This window comes from Cibotium barometz, chromosome 34 (genome assembly GCF_041138505.1).
Source record: "Cibotium barometz isolate CiBa-2024 chromosome 34, ASM4113850v1, whole genome shotgun sequence".
Lineage (NCBI taxonomy): Eukaryota > Viridiplantae > Streptophyta > Polypodiopsida > Cyatheales > Cibotiaceae > Cibotium > Cibotium barometz.
Genome location: NC_141079.1, coordinates 33,277,998 through 33,285,446, shown reverse-complemented (window position 1 = coordinate 33,285,446; position 7,449 = coordinate 33,277,998).

Sequence of the window (7,449 nt, the reverse complement as noted above, 5' to 3'; positions counted from 1 at the left end):
CTTCAAACCTCTTAAGGAGTGGTATACTCTGAACTTATGGGAAGCATACAGGTTAATCATGAAGAGCTCAATGCTGCCTGGTCTATCTAAAAAAGTAGGATTTCGTTGAGGCATATTACAGGATATCTGATCCACTCAATTACCCTTATCATATAGAGTTTTTACATTCAGGCTGCATGGCTCTTACATCCAAGCTGGCCAAGTGGGACCTAACCCACGAATTAATGATTATGTCATGCTGATTTAAGTGGCCAAGTTATAGAAGAAAGGACTTAACTATTGGAATCTTGACCAAGTTGCATCAAAAGTTTAGGTGGGCCGTGGAAAAAGACCTTGAGTCAGTCTAATTGTATTTTGACCCTTGGACTTTGGATGTAAAATTCCCAGCCTAGGATTAGGTAGGGTAGTTAGGAAGTTGATATGAGGATAAGATCAGAATATGGATAGTTTGTATTCTGACTTCTGCTGATAATGTTATCACAAGTGTTTACAATAAGAAAAACTCCTAAATTTCGAACTCTTGAAGTTTTTAAAGTTTTTGAAATTCAGACCTCAAGACCTAATTGAAAGGCCCTCTCTTTCTAAAGCCCTGATGATATGATGGGAAGTCGTAGAGCTCATGGATGAAAAACCAGCCGTGTGCTTACTGTAATGCAAGCCAGCCCAAATGGGATCTACCTCATTCAAATTATCCTTTTTAGGAGAAAAGAGAAAGTAATAAGAGGTGCAAGTAAAAGGTTCTCTGGAAGTACCTTCAAGTCCCGCATTGTTCCATGAGAGCTCCTTAAGAGCTCTGCACGCACTCACATCAAAGGGCCTGGTTGTGCCACTTCTCATCCCACGCACCACCGAAAGGCACCTGAGCTTGGCTGCTTGTTGCCAATCCCCTTCTATTTTGACATGATTTCGTAAAACGCGCAAGCGCGGCATTTGCTGCGAGCTTCCACTGTCACGTCCATCAATCCCACCACCTTCTCCAACGCACCCTGCAACTCATCACCAATCTTCAAATCTTCAATTATACATGTTCCCATTTATAATCTCCCCCTAACCAAGCTAGCAGTCTTCAATTATACATATTTCAAACATACTCCCATTTATAATCTCCCCCTCACCAAGCTATAGTAGTCTCCTCTAAGACACCGTCGCTTGTGACACGGATCTCCTCTTTGTCGTTTGCCACCATCCGCAACCCCATTGTCTTGAGCACGTCATGCACTTCCACCACGGACGTAAGATCATCCATGGCCTTATCTTCAACTATGCTTCCTGAGTACCTTTTCTTTTCCACAAGTGCGCGCTGGCAAAGCAAGTCCAAGTGGCTTGGGCTCACCAGACGCTCCACAGTTGGCCATGGCCAGCAGGCCACCGCGTAGGCAACGATGTCCAAGAGTACCTTTCTGATATCTGGGTCCCGATGGTCTATGCTGACCCGCAAACGTGAATACAACGGATCCTCGGCTCCTCCATCCAAAGGTACTGCCACTCTCATGTCACAGGCAACTCTCTCCCAAACCTTTGCGACCCTCCTCGCTGTGCCCAATGAACGGCCCACCACTATCAACGCCAATGGTATCCTGTCACACAACTCCAGCACCTCCCTCTCCAGCGCCTCCATCTCAGCATTTGATGAACAGCCTGCATGCTGCATGTCAGCTTGCTGCAGTTGCCTCCACAGCAGCTCTCTCGCTTGCGGCTCGTTCAACTTCTTCAATGTAATGATGGGCTTGTTGTCGCTGGTTTTCAGCCTCCCTGCTAGATGTGTACAAGCATGCTCATATCTTGTAGTCACAAGAATCCTGCTTCCCTCTGGAAAAAACTCTGTTTCAAGGAGCCATAATTCCTTCAATTTATCTATGTGTGTTCCGATGTCTTTGAATGCTCCTTCCAAATCCTCCTCCAAACCAGCTATTGAGTCTTTGATCGTTGACGCCTTCAAGAACCTACAACCTCACAACTCTAACTTACTCATCCAAGTACAAGATAACACCATGCAATGTCGTCAACCGTGGATCGAACCCATTACCTCCAGTTACAAGCCATCCACTTTTACCAACTAACCTACCTACTATTGCTGGTAAACCCAACTACATATCCAGTCAACTAGTGTGCTCAAAATCAAGCCTTAATAAATAACTTTTTCTTAAGTGTTTTTTTCCTTCTTCTTTTTTACACTTTTTCGCATGGAAAAATTAGAAAATAAAACTAACTTCTTTATTGCTACGTGCCTTCTATGAAATAGTATACTAATATCAACTTTTACATTTAGATGGTGGAATGTAACAATCTCATCTTTCTTAAGATTAGCAGTACCTTTGCTTCAATTTTTTAATGGCAACACACATTGTATAGTCTCTTGCAAATAGTTACAAATGCATCATTTCCGCTCATAATGTAAGATATACCTTTTATCATATGTTTTTGTACTTGTAAGCTACTATTAGTTTCATTTGATAATACTACTATATTTCATTATCTTATGAAGGCATTGTAGATTTAGCACGCGCGCATACGCACATGTTGGGTTTGGCATGATGGTCCCTTTTTCCTTAAGTTTTATTGTTCATGTGAGCTTATTAGAGAAGTATATTATTCCCAGATCTAAAACATATATTAGATGATGAGTAGGTTGCTTTACCGCCCAAGGTCAAGTGAAATTGGAACCAGAAGTAGTTTTGGATGTCAGAGAAAAGATCCATAAATATTTGATCATGGGATTTGTTCCCAATTAAGGATGTTACATGGGAGAAAGAGGAGGATATAGTAAGAGATTTTCCCTAGTTCATGAGATTAGGACATCTTGGATCTTCAAGTGGGGGAGGTTCTTTAAGTTTTATTTTCATATGAGCTTATTCGTGAAGTAAGTTCTAGATCTGGATCATATATTAGATGATGAGTAGGTTGCTTTTCCTGCTCAAGGTTAAGTGGGGATGTTAAAAAAAAAGTTCTCAGAAACAAGATTTTAAATATTTAATCAAGTGGCATTTTTTCTAGATTGAGGATGCTACATGAGAGAAAGAGCAAGATATAGTAAGAGATTTTCCCCAGTTCATGAGATAAGGACATCTCGGATCTTCAAGTGGTGGAGAATGTAAGATCTCTCTTACTAAGTAGTAAAAATTTAATTAAATATGAAAAAAATGTGTTCAACTTGAGAAAGAGAGAAAATGTGCAAGGTCTCATTACACACACACACACACACACACACATTTTAAAGTAAAATTAGCAAGGTTCATGTACATAAATTAATGAAAAAACCCATGTGTACACATGAATGTACATACCTTGCATTTAATATATATATAAAAGTAAAAATAATAAATTTAATTAGAAAAGAAAAATAAAAAATTATTAAGACAAGTGTCATTATTTAATAAAAATACCAAGGCTAAAATTGTAAGGGTCCTCATTGAAAAATTAATTAGTAGGGACAACTATGTGTGTGTGCACATTAATTTAATTTAATGAAGAAAGGGTTAAGGGTTAATTAAGCTAAGGTCCAAAAAATCATAGTTTTACCAAAACTAGGTGGATTTGGGTTGGTAGATGGTAGTTAAATTACCCATGGTATTTTATTAATAGTATGTGGTATTTGGTTTATGTAAAATAAGAGTAGTGCATTCACCATTAGTTCACTTTAAATAAAATTCATGAATATAACTACAAAGTCAAGTTTAGCCCACAAATTATATGGTTTGCATGGTACTATGGCTTGACATTAACTGAAGTAGACTATGTGCATATAGAGGCTCCTAGACATCCTATCAAGTATAAATACCCCTCCCCCTCCTTGTGAAATCCACAAACTTTCTTCTTGAGAGCAAGAAGGTCCGTTTCATAGTTTTCAGTGCGTGGTACATGTCCCAACCAAGTACAATCACTTTCTAACATATTTATCTCTTCTAAAGTACTTTTTTTAAAATGCTTGTACATGTCCCAATCAAGTACAGTCACTTTTTCTAGCATATTTATCTCTTCCAAAATACTGAGTTCTTGCCAATTAGAATACTGCAACCACCAAGGAGGGTTCTAGAAAAATTCATGGACTTCTAGGGAGTTGTGCAGGCCTTCATCATCCCGATAGTATCTACACCAAGCTCTAAAGCTTGGCCAAGAGGTATTGTTTGCATTTATATCTCAATTTTTAACATTTTCCTGCATTTGATTGGTTTAAATTAATTATTCTCAATAAATTATTCTCTATAAAAATAAATAGAAATTATCCTAGGATATGTAAATTTCACCTTAGGCAATATAAATTTTCATAAGGTTGTATGCATAGAAATTGTCTAAATTGACCATTCTATTAATACTAAGAAATGAATTTAGATTGAGAAATGAGATAAATTTTTAAAAAAGGAATACTTTTTGCACATTCCCTCAAAAATAGAGAATTAATCGATCATAGAAATCCACCTTAGCTTAGGAATATGCCTTATCTAATATTGTGGATAGATTGGTTAATTTAATTATACTTAGGATATGCATAAAATTGGTAAATTTAATTATACTTAGGATATACATAAAATTGTTTGACTAAAATAATGATGGATAGATTTATATTATCATCATAATCATAGATTAATGAAGCTAGATTAATGTTAGGTTAATTTCATAATATAAAATTATGATAAAATTTATACTAAGGGATGAAATACTATATTTTAATATTTGTGTATCTAAATTTAAGAGGTTGGACCTAGGATAGGACAAGTTAAATTGCCTTGATTTTTTATATTAGTTAGGGTTAAAATGACATGTGTACCAAAATGTGCACATATATGTGCCTTCCATGAGTTCTTCCATTCTCCGAGTGAATTTTTCAAGCAAACCAAAAAACAGAGCGATGTGTGGCAAAAGGCCTCTTATAGAGAATTAGATTGATAATGGATCATATCAATATTAATGAGTGAGAGATAGAGCCAGAGGGAGTAATAGGAAAAAAACAGAGCACATTGTTACACTTTAACATCATAAGTACATTGAAACCAAACCACATAAATATTGATTGTGATATTAAGCAAGAGAGAGCCATAGGTAGTGCAAATGTTTTCTAATCATGTGGCCTTCACAATACAAAATTAAGAAAATAGAGTGGAAGTCAAAAAAGATTCACAAAATGCAAGTTGCAACTCGAAATCAGGTTTGAAAAACTAGGGTAGACAATATCTAGAAGCTCAGCCATAACAAGTCATGTAGAGTCATACTCATCATCAATAAACCAGTGTGGCGGTTTGGTGATACTCTGCATGTTCAACCTTAAATTGTGGATCTTATGCCATGGATCTTGCCATCACTTTGGTATACATTGGCAATAGACTTTGCATGGAACTTTTTTTATTATAAAAGTTTCTATGCATCGGAAACAAGTATGTTTATCTCAAACACATTCTCACATAGCCTCGTATTCATGTTCCATCAACCACAATTCATTAGGGCTACATTTGACTATCACTACATCTACAACACTGAGTAGCATCTTCGCTTCTTGACTAAGATTATAGAAACATAATTGTGTTGTCCATTTAATGAACCAAAAGACATAGGAATCCATAACCAATACCGCTCAAACAAAAACATAGAAATCCATATCCAAAACCATCGCTAAAACCACAGTAATTAGAAACCTAGGAATCCTAAACAGCGACTATCAAAAACACAAATGACTAGCCACCACTATACGTATGAGGAAGGTGCAGATGCCCACTAGTCGTATGGGTTCTCTCTCACACTTCATCAACCTCATCATCAACCGCCTATGAAGTGCTAACAACCTCATGTCTTTCCCACTTCCTAGCTAGCATGTAGTACTTATGGGCTGCATGTATGAAGATATTAGTCTCTCATTATTGTCCATTGATTCCCACATGCGTCATGTCTTCAAATATGCCTTGAGAATAGGAGTTGTACCACCACATCCAAACTCAAGGCATATACCATTTTCGTGGCAAAAAAAAATCAACAAAGCAAGCCATAAATGTGAAGCTCCTCTCCAAGCCACCATGCCACTCCTCCTTAGTAGGCTGCCTAGCCACCAACGACACTTTTGTCCGAAAGTGCCCAATCTCATAGTAACCACCATAGGGAGAGAGTTCTTGATAAAAATCAAGGGCGAAATCTCTAGATGTGATATATGATAGTACTGGTTCACCCAAATGATCATTTCCCTTGTCACACAAGGCAAAACGATCATTAATGTAGTGCACAATAACAAGATATAAAACAAAACAGTCAAAGCAAACAGTCCAAGTGTGGATCGTAGTAGTAATATCTAGATACTTTCCTCTAATTGTTGCCCATCTTAACATCTCAACTATTTGATCTTAGTTGTTCAAGATCGTTTTAGGTGACATTCTATATGTTCTCCTTTTCAATCCTCTTAGTATAATGAAGGGTGGCAATAATAGGACTTTGATGAACTCATGAGATGCCATCAATACATTTTGACATCCCAAAACTGTAAGCAAAATTACAGCGCATCGTATTAGCTTCACCATACCCTTTAAGCTATGTTCTTTTGCTTCTATTTCTTTAATAAACTCTTGCATTTATTAAAGATCCTTTAAAAAAATCTTTAGCATTATAGGCATTAAAAAATTGTTACAATAGCTAATTTTATATCTTTCTCTCTCTGTCTCTCTCCCTTTCTTATTTACGGCATAACGGTGAGATGCTATGTATATTTGATATTGTGCTGGGAAGTGTTCTTGTGGACATGTATGCCAAGTGCAGTGTAGAGTGTGTGCTTGAGGAGCTTCCTTCTTGGAACGTTGTAGGATATAAACAACATGTCCAAAGTGAGCAAGCATTGAACCATTTTGAATGCATAAACCTAGGCTATTTATATTTACATTGACATAGACTTAAACCACCCAGAAAAGGGTGGTTTACGTCTACATTGATGCTGCGGACATAACGTGCCCGACCTCACAAGAAATCTCCCGCATTGGTGAGATATCCCCAACATCAAGGTAGGCACAAGTTACTTAGACTTTAAGCATTAAGTTACTAAGGAGTCATTGTGGATTGTATAACCTAGTTTTATAACTAAAGTTTAAAAAAAAAATGAAACTTTAAATTCAAGGCTAGGAGCAGCTACTTTTTCCCCAATTAAGCCGTGAAATTTACACTAAAGGATGTTTTTTTTCCTGACATTGGGTGATATCATAGTAGATCATATAATCAACATCACACATGATGCCACAATTTTCTTTCCTTCTCCCATCAATTTGACAAAGCTTTTCTTAAAATTGAAAAGTTCCAAGCTGAGTACAACCTGCCTTTTTTCGAACCCTTCAAATTTGAGCACCGGCAATGACATACGTATATATAGAACGAGTGTCTTCACTCGTGTGTACATAATGAAGCTGGTGGCGGGTACTAGAAAAACCTTCCAATGATGGGTCTCCAAGCATCCTTGTGCTTTGTTCTCAAATCTGTGATAGCAAA